The sequence below is a fragment of the Mauremys reevesii genome, linkage group 1, assembly GCF_016161935.1.
Source record: "Mauremys reevesii isolate NIE-2019 linkage group 1, ASM1616193v1, whole genome shotgun sequence".
Classification (NCBI taxonomy): Eukaryota; Metazoa; Chordata; order Testudines; family Geoemydidae; genus Mauremys; species Mauremys reevesii.
Window position 1 is genome coordinate 161,465,663 of NC_052623.1, and position 13,308 is coordinate 161,478,970.

Here is a 13,308-nt window from a genome sequence, read left to right on the forward strand (position 1 = left end):
CCACCCCCAGGCAGCCCTGGGCTGTGTTGCTGCTGTGTGGGTGATTCTGAAGAACAGTCTCCCTCATGCAACAGATGAAACTAGCCTCCACCTAGCATATGGGTGGTGATTGGCTGAGTTACCTCTGATATCACAATGGTCTGAGACTTTTGCATAGCATAGATACCTGCCTTACTGTAGCTGTACACTGCACAGGTGTAATTCATAAAGTGAAAATGGCTGAGAACTTAAAAACTGGATGTTAACAGACAGTGAAACCCAGTGATGAATCAACCTGGTGATGCTCTGAACACAAAGAGCTCTCAACCCTGCTTGCAGCTGTTTCCATCACTTCACACTGACTCAGCTGGCATTTTAGGCTTCAGAGTGAGATTCCTGGAACGTTGTTCTAGATTCATAAGCTTTTCTTCAAAAGAAAAAAGTTAATGTACAAAACATTAAATGACAGAAAGCGCCCAAATCAAGTTCCCAGGCTTTTTTTGCACCTTTGATTTCAAATGCCTCTGCTCATTATCAGGCTGCTGTAAGGAGCTAGGGCCCTCAGTGAGTGGAAATTTCAACAGGTTACCTAGGAGATCCAGACCCATGTGGAACTCTTGTCCTATCTCCCAGGGTCATTGCCAAAAAGGGCCACTTTGGAGGTAGTAGCTGGTTTGACAGCGTAAGTGGTGGCTTTCTGAGTTCTAGAACCATGGCCAGACTGCAGTGAGGTAGCTCTACTGTCACTTTAGAGTTAGTGAATGTAACTTTCCCTCCTCTCCCTAAAGAATTCACTTGTTTGACATCCTGGAAAATTCCAGTGCTTTAAGGCCAAAGAGTTCCTGTGCATTACTTAGGTGTTAAGGGTACCCTTTCCTATCAGCAAAATGCCATGTGAAGTGTTTGTTAAAGGATATCATGCTCATCTAAGACATGCAAATATTTACATTGTACATATGAAATTGCCAAAAGACTAAAATGCTCCCTTTTAGGTGGCAAAAAATAGAATCTCTGTGCTCTTATTTGAAACCTTCACTGGCACATACCATCATCTGTTCCCCACCCAGAAACCAGGATGAAGCTGTCTACTGTGGCTTTTATTTAGGAAGAAACAATATTATACAACTAACTCACCCATCATGATCTTCAAGATAAAGCCAATATGGGAATAAGTCAGTTGAGGCAGAACAGTGTTAGATCACTTTTTATTTTTGGATACAGTGAAATACAAATGTGTTGTAAGGAGTAAGGTGGAGGAATTTTCCTTGCTAATTATAATGTAATTGCTTACTAGTAATGTTATGGGGTATGAATCTTGATTAATCAGGGCACACAAAATTATTTGGCACTCTAGGCTCCAGTCCTGCTTGTGCTTAGCCTCACAGTGTGTAAAGTAATCACAGTGCATATGTCACAGTTCAGAGCAACAGCACCTGTATTCACCTCTGTGGTGCAGCAAGGGCATCTGCTCTAGGTTTCTGGCATCACCTCTCTGGGGACAGAGACCTTCATCTTTCTCCTTCTTGATGGGTATTTCAAGGCTGCACAGTTTCTTACCTATGCTGGCAGTTCCCCAGCAAGCCAGACTGCTTAAACAGGACAGTGTCTGTGCTTTGCTCTCTCTTTGAAGGCTATGAACTGCTGTAATTGCCAGCAGTTATAAGTTATCACATAGGCCTTTCTAAGCAAGCACACTTATTCTTAAGGTGAAAGCATTACAAAGAGAACATTTTAAAAACAATGCAAGAACCTACCCCTCACTCCAACCTTAGGTTCTGGCAAGTGTCCATCCTCCTAACCCTTCATTAAGGATTCAGGATCTGCCTTGAACAGAAAGTCCTTTCCATTTGCTTGATCAGAAAGAAGGGCCTGAGTCAATTTAAACTCTTTATCCAAAAGTCCTTTCTTTGTCTGTTGGTATCCAGAAGCCACTTCAAACCAATATACATGAACCTCTCCAGGTGGTGGTACCTTTCTTGAGGTGTTACAACCTGAGTGAATTTGCCTAATCACTCCCCACTGTTCTAAGTTCCTGGAGGACTGCAATCACCCTCCCCCATGGGTTTACATATAATCTCTGGCCCACAACTGTACACAAACTTAATGTAGTAAGATATTGCAGGAAATGGCTGTAACTGTCACACCCTAAAGTTAAGCAGGTGCTTTTGCAGGATCAGGCCTTAGAGAGCTTTCTACTAACAATAAAGCAGCTTTGGTGCATAATAATCTGTGTATAAGTGGTTTTCTAGGGCTTTGATTGCATGGGGTTCAGAGTCATGCTAACTGGGTTCTTATGGCATGATTTTATAATATGGCTCTTTGCGGAAAAAGACTTTTGTGCTTTGATCAGACAAATGCTGATGGAACCTGGTTAGCAACACTCCTGTTTAAACATGATTAGAGCTGGCAGGCACCTGATCCCAGAATGGACAGGACCTGGTTTCATGTGGCTGCTTTTTTAGGCCTTAGAATCATAGAATCTCAGGGTTGGAAGGGACCTCAGGAGGTCATCTAGTCCAACCCCCTGCTCAAAGCAGGACCAAACCCAACTAAATCATCCCGGCCAGGGCTTTGTCAAGCCTGACCTTAAAAACCTCTAAGGAAGGGGATTCCACCACCTCCCTAGGTAACCTATTCCAGTGCTTCACCACCCTACTAGTGAAAAAGTTTTTCCTAATGTCCAACCTAAACCTCCCACTCTGCAACTTGAGACCATTACTCCTTGTTCTATCATCTACCACTGAGAACAGTCTAGATCCATCCTCTTTGGAACCCCCTTTCAGGTAGTTGAAAGCAGCTATCAAATCCCCCCTCATTCTTCTCTTCTGCAGACTAAACAATCCCAGTTCTTCTTCGAGTGATTGCTCCTATGCATTCCAGTTAGGTGTGTGCGCCGTGCATGCACGGCATCTCGGAACTTTTTTACCCTAGCAACACCGGCGGGCCGGCTGGGCGCCCCCTGGAGTGGTGCCGCTATGGCGCTGAATATATACCCCAGCCGGCCCGTCCGCTCCTCAGTTCCTTCTTACCGCCCGTGACGGCCAGTTGGAACTGTGGAGTGCTCTTTGTCCTCCACTACCCTAGCTCTCGCTACAGGTTTTTTGTATATAGTTATCTTAGTACATATAGTTAGTTGTGATAGTTGTAGTTATAGTTAGTTGGTTAAGTTTAGTGTTAGGGTTAGGGGGGGTTTCCCTCCCTTTCCTGCCCCGGTGCGGGCTCATGCCCAAGGCACCGGGCTTTAAGCCCTGCGCAATTTGCCAGAGGCCTATGCCGATTGGGGACCCGCACGACGCCTGTCTTCACTGCCTCGGCGAGGGTCATCGCACGGACAAGTGCCAAATTTGTTCCGCCTTCAAGCCGAGAACGCGTAAGGAGCGGGACAATAGACTAAAGCCGCTCCTTATGGAGGCGTCGCTGCAGCCCCCGGCACCGGCCGCGCCGGCACCGAGAGCATCATCGGTGCAGAGCGCACCGGTGGCTCCGAGCCGCTCCGGCACCGCGGCACCGCAGCCTCAGTCAGACACTGAGAAGACCCGGCACCGATCTCTTTCGCCTGCCAGAAAGCGCAGACTGGCTAAGGCTATTGCTAAGTCCCGCGCGCAGGACTCAGCCAGGTCTATTGCGCCATCGGCGCCTCCCGCGGTGGCCGTGCGCCAAGCAGGCACCGGGCCGTTGACTCCGGCGCCGCAAGGCCCGTCGAGTCCGGCACCGCCACGCTCCCCGGCACCGTCCGCGGTTGAGCCACGGCTGCCTTCGACGCCGGAGACATTCTCTGCAGCCCGAGAGCTCATACAGCTTGTAGAGGCACCGAGCCTCCGGCCCCCGGCACCGCCGGTGCGGGCTGTACCATCCGTCGGGAAGCCGGCAATGATGCTCCGCCCGCCCTCCGCGGACCGCCGGCACAAGTGACACTCCCGGTCCCGATCACGCTCCCGGTCCCGACGGAGGTTGCCTTCTCGATCTCGGCACCGTTCGCCGTCTCGGTACCGGTCGCCATCCCGCCTCCGGTCAGAGTCCCGGTACCGTTCGTCATCTCGGTACCGGTCGCACTCCCGGCGCAGATCCAGGTCCCGATCGCCGTCGCGTCGGCACCACCGGAGGTCTCCATCCCGGCGTCGTTCCCGACATCGCGATTCCCGCAGCCTCTCCCAGCACCGCAGATCCCACTCCCGGTCGAGCTCCCGGCACCGGTCGAGCTCCCGGCACCGCAGTGACCGACGGTCTTGATCACCGTCCCGGTACCGGACATACTCACGCCGTCCCTCGGTACCATCTGCGGAGAGGCTACCGCCTTCAGCTGTGCAGTCTGTCAGCGCCTCAGCGCCTCCTTGGCCATCCCGCCCGGCATCGGTGGCCTCTGGTGTGGACAGCGCCGCGCATCTGCCACCGACCCCACATGGCGATCCTCAGGGGTCTCAACAGTGGGGCTTCTGGGTTCCATGGGCCCAGCATGAGGCACAGGGGGTACCGTTTCCCCTGAGAGACTTAGCCGCCGAGCGCAGGGTCCCCGAGGCGACGGTTAGCCGGCCGGCTCCTTCTCCTCACCATGAGTCCCCCATTCCACCGGATCCAACCGAGGCACAGTCTACAGCCCCTGCGGCGGAGGCCGTAGTGCAGGGCTTGTCCTCTTCATCCTCCCCGGACGAGGCGGTGGCCGGCGCTTCAGCCAAAGATCCACCGCCTATTGACCTGAAGGCCCATCAGGACCTGCTTCGCCGGGTGGCGACGGCCATGGATCTCCCGGTGGCGGAGGTCCAGGAGGACGAGGACCCTATCACCAATGTGGTGGGCGCGGACGCTCCCGTGCGCGTGGCGTTACCCTTCGTCAGGACAATTCAAAAGAACGCCACTATGCTCTGGCAAACCCCTGCATCCATTCCTCCCACGGCCCGCAGGGTTGAGCGTAAATACTCGATTCCCCCGACGGGATACGAGTACCTTTACACCCACCCGACCCCGGACTCGTTAGTGGTGCAGTCGGTTAATGACCGCGAGAGACACGGTCAACCTGCCCCTGCGCCTAAATCCAAGGATGCTCGGCGCATGGACCTGCTAGGCCGCAAGGTCTACTCGGCAGGCGGTTTGCAGATGAGAATTGCCAATCAGATGGTCCTCCTCGCCAGGTACGTCTACGACATCTTGATGTCCCTGGCGAAGTTCACGGAGCTCCTGCCTTCAGCCTCCCGCCAGGAGTTCACGGCGTTGTTGGAGGAGGGCAGAAGGTCATCTCGATCCTCCATCACGGCCGCCCTCGACGCTGCGGACTCCGGAGCTCGGACCTTGGCCTCCGGCGTGTCAATGCGGCGCATCGCCTGGCTGCAGTCCTCTACCCTGCCGCCAGAGGTGCAGTATACTCTACAGGACCTGCCCTTCGACACACAGGGTCTCTTTTCCGAAAAGACGGATTCTCGAATCCAGACCCTGAAAGACGGCCGTATTGCAATCCGTACTCTCGGCATGCACACGCCGGCGACGCAGCGCAGGTCCTTCCGGCAGCAGCCCTCCTGGCCCTTTTATCAGCAGCGGTATCGGCCATACAATAGCCGGCGACCGGCCCAAAATCGCCGTCGTCCCTCGGGCAACCGCCGTAACCAGGGCCAGGCCACTTCCAAGGCCCCTCAGGGGGCTAAGCAGGCCTTTTGATGGGATGCTCGAGGACGGCCCATCTCTCTCCCTACCGGATCCTTCCCCGTTATTTTACAACCGCCTTTCCCATTTCTTTTCGGCGTGGTCCCAGTTAACAACAGACAACTGGGTGCTTCAAACGGTCCAGTCGGGATACCGCCTACAATTTGTTTCGCCCCCTCCTTCCCACCCACCCTCCCTGTCCCTCTTCAGGGACCCCTCTCACGAGCAAGTCCTCTTACAAGAGGTTCAGACTCTGAGCGTGGGTGCCATAGAAGCAGTGCCTCAAGACAGGCGGGGCAGGGGTTTCTATTCCCGTTATTTTCTCATCCCCAAAGCGAAAGGGGGGCTACGTCCTATCCTGGACCTTCGCGAGCTGAACAAGTACCTGCTCAAGCCCAAGTTTCGCATGGTCACCTTGGGGACCATCATTCCCTCTCTGGATCCGGGAGACTGGTTTGCTGCCCTCGACATGAAGGACGCCTACTTCCATGTTGTGATCTATCCTCCCCATCGTCGTTATCTGCGGTTTGTGGTCAACAACACCCACTACCAGTTCGCCGTGTTGCCGTTTGGACTCGCCACCTCCCCGAGGGTGTTTACCAAATGCATGGCGGTGGTTGCCACAGCCCTCCGGCGTCGTCAAGTACACGTCTACCCGTATCTCGACAACTGGCTGGTTCGCGGACAGTCTCAACATCTCGTGATGGCCCAGATGACAGAAATCCTGTCTCTCTTTCAACGGCTCGGTCTTCTCATCAACGCCGAGAAGTCCACTTTGATTCCGTCACAGCGAGTGGAGTTCATCGGAGCGGTTCTCGACTCCACGGTAGTCAGGGCCTCTCTCCCTCGCGCTCGACACCAGACGATGGTCTCCATCATCCGGGACCTCGTCACCTTTCCGACCACGACGGTGCGCTCCTGCCTCCGTCTCCTGGGCCACGTGGCTTCGTGCACGTATGTCACCGCGTACGCACGGCTCCGCCTCCGTCCGTTCCAGTCTTGGCTTGCGTCGGTGTACCGACCGCATCGGGATCCCATCGACATGGTGGTCATGGTCACCAGGCCGACCCTCGAGTCCCTCAACTGGTGGCTCGACCCGGAGGTCGTGTGTGCCGGAGTCCCATTCCGCCCTCCTCGTCCGTCGGCCACTCTGACCACGGATGCCTCAGCACTCGGTTGGGGAGCTCACCTGGGCGACCTTCACACCCAAGGCCTGTGGTCGCCCCAGGAGCTCGTCCTGCACATCAATGTCCGCGAGCTGCGCGCGATCCGCCTGGCCTGTCGCACCTTCTGCACCCACCTGCAACGCCGCTGTGTGACAGAATTCACGGACAACACCACCGCAATGTTCTATGTGAACAAACAGGGCGGAGTCCGCTCCTCCCCGCTCTGCAAGGAAGCGATGCTCCTGTGGGACTTCTGCGTAACCCACTCAATTCACCTGGAAGCGTCCTTTCTTCCGGGAGTGCAGAACACACTGGCCGACCATCTCAGCAGGTCGTTCCTCTCCCACGAGTGGTCCCTCCGTCCAGATGTCGTCCACACAATCTTCTGGAGGTGGGGGTTTCCCCAAATAGACCTATTTGCCTCCAGGGAGAACAGGAAGTGCCACCGCATTTGCTCATACCAGGGTCGCTCGCCAGGCTCCCTGTCGGACGCCTTCCTTTACCCCTGGACGGATCGCCTCCTCTATGCCTTCCCTCCGCTCCCGCTCGTGCACCGAGTGCTCATGAAGCTTCGGAGGGACAGAGCCCATATCATACTCGTAGCGCCGGCCTGGCCGAGGCAGCACTGGTACACCCTGCTGCTCGAGCTCTCCGTTCGGGAACCCGTTCCCCTTCCGTTGTGGCCGGACCTCATCACCCAGGACTTCGGCAGACTCCGCCATCCGAACCTGCAGTCCCTCCATCTTACAGCTTGGTACCTGAGTGGTTGACCCACGCGGAGAGGGGCTGTTCTACAGCGGTTCAGCAAGTCCTGCTTGAGAGCAGAAAGCCTTCCACTCGCTCCACTTACCTAGCAAAGTGGAAGAGATTTGCACTCTGGTGTGATCATCAAGGTCTCAATCCATTCGTGGTCCCGGTTCCTACCATCCTGGACTACCTCTGGCACCTTAAGGAGCAAGGTCTTGCGGTCTCCTCCTTGAGAGTTCACCTGGCAGCGGTGTCCGCCTTTCGTCCGTCCGTGGAAGGTCGGTCCATCTTCTCGAACCAGATGGTTTCCCGCTTCCTCAAAGGCCTGGACCGCTTGTACCCGCCGGTGCGGCGTCCTACCCCGACATGGGATTTGAACCTCGTGCTCGCTAAGCTGATGGGCCCTCCGTTCAAGCCCTTAGCTACGTGCTCCCTGCTCTACCTCTCCTGGAAGACGGCCTTCCTCGTCGCCATTACATCAGCTAGACGAGTTTCTGAGCTCCGCGCTCTGACTGTTAGCCCGCCGTACACCGTCTTCCATGGGGACAAGGTGCAGCTTCGCCCTCATCCGGCCTTCCTCCCGAAGGTAGTGTCAGCTTTCCATCTCAACCAGGAGATCTTCCTCCCGGTGTTCTTCCCGAAACCACATGCCTCGCCTCGGGAGCAACAGCTGCATACCCTCGACGTCCGCAGGGCGCTCGCTTTCTACATCGAGCGGACTAAGCCCTTCCGGCGTTCGCCTCAGCTGTTCGTGGCGGTGGCTGACTGCATGAAGGGCGAACTGATATCCTCCCAGCGGATTTCCTCCTGGGTCACTGCGTGTATCCGGACCTGCTACGAGCTTGCTCGCGTACCGCCATGCCGCCTCACGGCACACTCGACAAGGGCGCACGCCTCGTCGGCCGCCTTCCTGGCCCACGTTCCAATCCAGGACATCTGCCGAGCGGCCACCTGGTCTTCGGTCCACACCTTCGCCTCCCACTACGCGTTGGTGCAGCAGTCTCCAGACGACGCAGCCTTCGGCTCCGCGGTATTACACTCTGCCACGTCTCACTCCGACCCCACCGCCTAGGTAAGGCTTGGGAATCACCTAACTGGAATGCATAGGAGCAATCACTCGAAGAAGAAAAGACGGTTACTCACCGTAGTAACTGTTGTTCTTCGAGATGTGTTGCTCCTATCCATTCCAGACCCGCCCTCCTTCCCCACTGTCGGAGTAGCCGGCAAGAAGGAACTGAGGAGTGGACGGGCCAGCTGGGGTATATATTCAGCGCCATAGCGGCGCCACTCCAGGGGGCGCCCAGCCGGCCCGCCGGTGTTGCTAGGGTAAAAAAGTTCCGAGATGCCGTGCACACGTGGCGCGCACACCTAACTGGAATGGATAGGAGCAACACATCTCGAAGAACAACAGTTACTACGGTGAGTAACCGTCTTTTCCCTCAGCCTCTCCTCATAAGTCATGTGCGCCAGCCCCCTAATCATTTTTGTTGCCCTCCGCTGGACTCTTTCCAATTTTTCCACATCCTTCTTGTAGTGTGGGGCCCAAAACTGGACACAGTACTCTAGATGACGCCTCACCAATGCCGAATAGAAGGGAATGATCACATCCCTCGATCTGCTGGAAATGCCCCTCCTTATACAACCCAAAATGCCATTAGCCTTCTTGGCAACAAGGGCACACTGTTGACTCATATTCAGCTTTTCGTCCACTGTAACACCTAGGTCCCTTTCTGCAGAACTGCTGCCCAGCCATTCGGTCCCTAGTCTGTAGCAGTGCATGGGATTCTTCCGTCCTAAATGCAGGACTCTGCACTTGTCCTTGTTGAACCTCATCATATTTCTTTTGGCCCAATCCTCTAATTTGTCTAGGTCCCTCTGTATCCTATCCCTACCCTCCAGCATATCAACCACTCCTCCCAGTTTAGTGTCATCTGCAAACTTGCTAAGGGTGCAGTCCACACCATCCTCCAGATCGTTAATGAAGATATTGAACAAAACCGGCCCCAGCACCGACCCTTGGGGCACTCCGCTTGATACTGGCTGCCAACTAGACATGGAACCATTGATCACTACCCGTTGAGCCCGACCATCTAGCCAGTTTTCTATCCACCTTACCATCCATTCATCCAGCCCAGACTTCTTTAACTTGCTGGCAAGAATACTGTGGGAGACTGTATCAAAAGCTTTGCTAAAGTCCAGAAATAGCACATCCACTGCTTTCCCCTCATCCACAGAGCCGGTTATCTCATCATAGAAGGCAATTAGGTTAGTCAGGCATGACTTGCCCTTGGAGAATCCATGCTGACTGTTCCTGATCACTTTCCCCTCCTTTAAGTGGTTCAGAATTGATTCCTTGAGGACCTGTTCCATGATTTTGACCCTTCACTACTGCAGTATGCCATTCCTTCGCTCTCAGCTAAGTGCATCTGGATGGATTTTTTTCCCCCCAGTTAACTCGTATTTTTGCTAAAATATCGTAACTAGCTTAGTTCTAACAATGTTCTCAATTATTCCAGTCAGGCAAATGTTTGTCTATTACTTTATTATTATTGGAGTGGGGCCCACAGGCCCCATTGTACTAGGTGCTGCACAAAGAGTGTACAGTCTAAGCCCCTGATTCTGCAAATTGCTCTGACTTACTGGGGCTCTCTGAGGGCACAAATGTCTACCTGCGCTGATCTGATTCCATGACTGTGGTCCAATTCAAGACAAGAAACAAGTTAGCCCAACAAACAATAGGAGGGAGGGCAAGAGTAACGCATAGGCTGGATAACAGCTTGTCTACACATGAATTTGTTCCTGATTAACTCTTAATCCAAGCAGGACTAACCCAACTATTAAGCCAAGCAGGAACTGTGGAGTATTGTGGATGGTTAGAATTACAAGCTATCATGTTAAGAGAGGAGGGGTTTCTGGGTCCTATTTGCAGGTTAGAGGCTTTGTAGCAAAGTTTGCCCAACACACAGTCTGGAAAGAGAGTTTAAAGCACGGGGACTGATGTTTCCCTGCATTGGAGAGCAGGCTGTTTTCTCTCTCTCTGTTTTGGGGTTTTCAGGTGTTGTTCTGAATTCTAAGTAATTAGTATTGTTATGTTGCAAGTGTCCAGCAAAAGTATTTGTTTTTATCCAATGTCTTTGTCTAGATGCTGTGAAAGTAACAGGATGTAACGCCCAGTGGCCAAAGCAGGCTAGAGTCAATCTGGAGCCATGGTCAAGTGGTCCGGAAGCTGGGAGATCAATTGGTATTAAAGGCATCTGGGGCAATGGTTGGAATTCTCACAGGGGTCAGTGGCCAGGTTGCAGGACAGGGAGACAAGGTCAGTCAAGCTGGCAAGGCACAGTCAGGCAAGACAGCAGGGCAACAAGGCGGTCTGGACAGCAATGGCCTGTTGCTCAGAGAACTTCCTCTGCCCGCTGGGACTTTGTATAATCCAGGTATCCACTGGTAATGCTTTCTGCCCATCCAATCAGGGGCTCGGCTGCTGTGGTGCTGTAGACCTTTAGCATTAATGCTGCTGATCAAGGGGAGAAGCAAAGTGTTACCGCTCTGACACGGAGGCTAGGGATGCCATTTTGGGGGCCTGGGTTCAATATTAGGGTCCTGCCACAGAAACAAGGCATTGTCATTTCAGAATGAGCGTATCACACATGGAGTTAGTCAAGAACTACTCTGTGAATAGACAAGCCCTTAAATCCCAAACTGGATGTTCCTGAAGCATTTGGGTGACTACTGGGCTGCTATCCCTAATTAATAGATTTAGCATGCATTTTCTGTTTGATATTTAATTTGCCAGATTAAATAGTTCAAACACTAGCTGCCAGAACAATAGCCTCAATAATCTGGTATTCACTTTAAAAATCAGAGATTTGTTTTGTGAGATGACTTTGCACATTGAGTGTTGCCCTGTATCATGTGACCTTCACACCTCGTATATTTTTCATGTGCAGAGCACCACAGTAAAGAGAATCTATAACAAAGGTTGCAGACTGCCTCCCTCCACCCCCAATATCTCAGATAATCCCTGCTTGGATTAAGGCTACTGCCTCATTTCTTTTCCTTCATCCCTTTGGGTCAAATCCCACAGTATTTGCCCTTCCTCCAGCAAAACATCCATACTCTCAGTGAATGTTGCTTGAGTAGAGACCAGATTTGTCCCTTTGCCAGTCAGGTTGCAAGATAATATCCCTGCTGGATCTGGAGATTACCCCTCCATGAGAGAGGGGTGGGTGTGTGAGACGGATATAAAACCTTTGCTGTCACTTGAACAGACCCTTGCTTTTTTTAACTGAAAACAAAGCAGGACATTTTGAAGAATAACCAAATCGGTAGCCAGTTTCTGAGGACTTTAGTTGGGCCTACTGGTAGCTTTTTGCCACAGCCCTGCACTGGAATGGCATTGAGTTTAACAATATGAGTGAGAGAACTAGGACTAGATCTGCAAAGGCACTTGGGTGCTTAAGGGCCAGATTTAAGCACCACTGTGATCCACAAAACTCCTGCTCGGCAGCCACCTAACTCTAGGTGCCTAAACTCTCTTGGCACCTAAGTTTTTGCTATAACAGTTCTCTAGGCACCTACATTTCTGCCTCAGGCATGTGGAAGCCTGCCCAAGGTAGCAGTACATATTCTCAGTCTCCTTCCTAAACCCCACTGCAATCATCAAATCAGGGGAAGATAGGTGTGCCTCCACGTACCTTGCTTGTGGGGCATACCTAGCTCCACACACAACAGCTGGGGGGAGGAGGCAAGACCCCCCCTCCCCAATAACCTTTAGGCTGGTGGTTAGAGAACTCACCTGGGATGTGGGAGATCCTAGCCTAAGCAGTGACTCTGTGGGTGCTCTGGGGCTGTTCAGGAGTGAGCAGGGGCAGGAAGAGGTGTAACAAGGGTGGGACCTTAGGAGGAGGGAGGGGCAGATTGGGGCAGGATCTCAGGATGGAGTGGGGGTGGAGCACCCACCCAGAAAAATGAGTCAGTGCCTGTGGAACCCAGTTCAATTTCCCTGGTGAGAAGGGATTTGAACAGGGTTCCCTACTTCCCAGGTGAGTGCCCCAACCATGGAGGTATGGGATACGCTGATTGTGGGGGTTTCTCAGGCCATGTCTACGCTTACAAGCATACAGTGGCACAGCTGTACTGATGCAGCTGTGCCACTGTAAGAGCACTCATGTACCTGCATTATGCAGATGGGAGAGAACTCTCCCATCAACATCATAAAACCAGCTCAACAAGCAGTGGTAGCTATGCTGGTGGGAGAGCGTCTCCCACTAACATAGCTCTGTGCAGACGAGCACCTAAGTGTTGCTCGCATATGTTGCTCAGGGGTGTGTTGGGGTTTTTTCACACCTCTGAGTGATACGTTTTGCCAACGTTAGTGTAGACATGGTCTCAGTCTCTCTTGTTGAAGCCATTCCTCTTTAACTGAGGCAGAGCAAAACTCACTCTGGTAGTCCAGTGGTTAGGCGTTCACCTGAGAGTGGGAGGTCCTTATTCAATTCCCGTCTCCTTATCAGGCAGCAGGAGGGACTGAACCAGGATCTCCTACATCCTCAGTGAATACACCAATCACTGGGCTAAAGGTTATACGGGAGGCTCCTGCCTTGTCCTCCCATGCAGTGTTGCAACACCACCTAAGTCCCTTTGGGGATCTAGCCCTTTGTCCCCAGTGACTAAGCAAGCAATGAAAACACACCTTCTGCTGTTCTCCTTCAGGGGTGTATCATATTCTCCCCGGCTGGACTGAGCATGGCCCTGCTTCCTACCCCTTGTCCCGTGGTCAGGAGAA

The 13,308-nt window shown here is 53.1% G+C and overlaps 1 protein-coding gene across 1 annotated transcript in view; it reads left to right on the forward strand.

The window, feature by feature from the left end:
- Nucleotides 1–13,308, forward strand: part of RIPK4 (receptor interacting serine/threonine kinase 4) — a 54,730-nt gene that overhangs the window by 933 nt on the left and 40,489 nt on the right. The window lies entirely within an intron of this gene.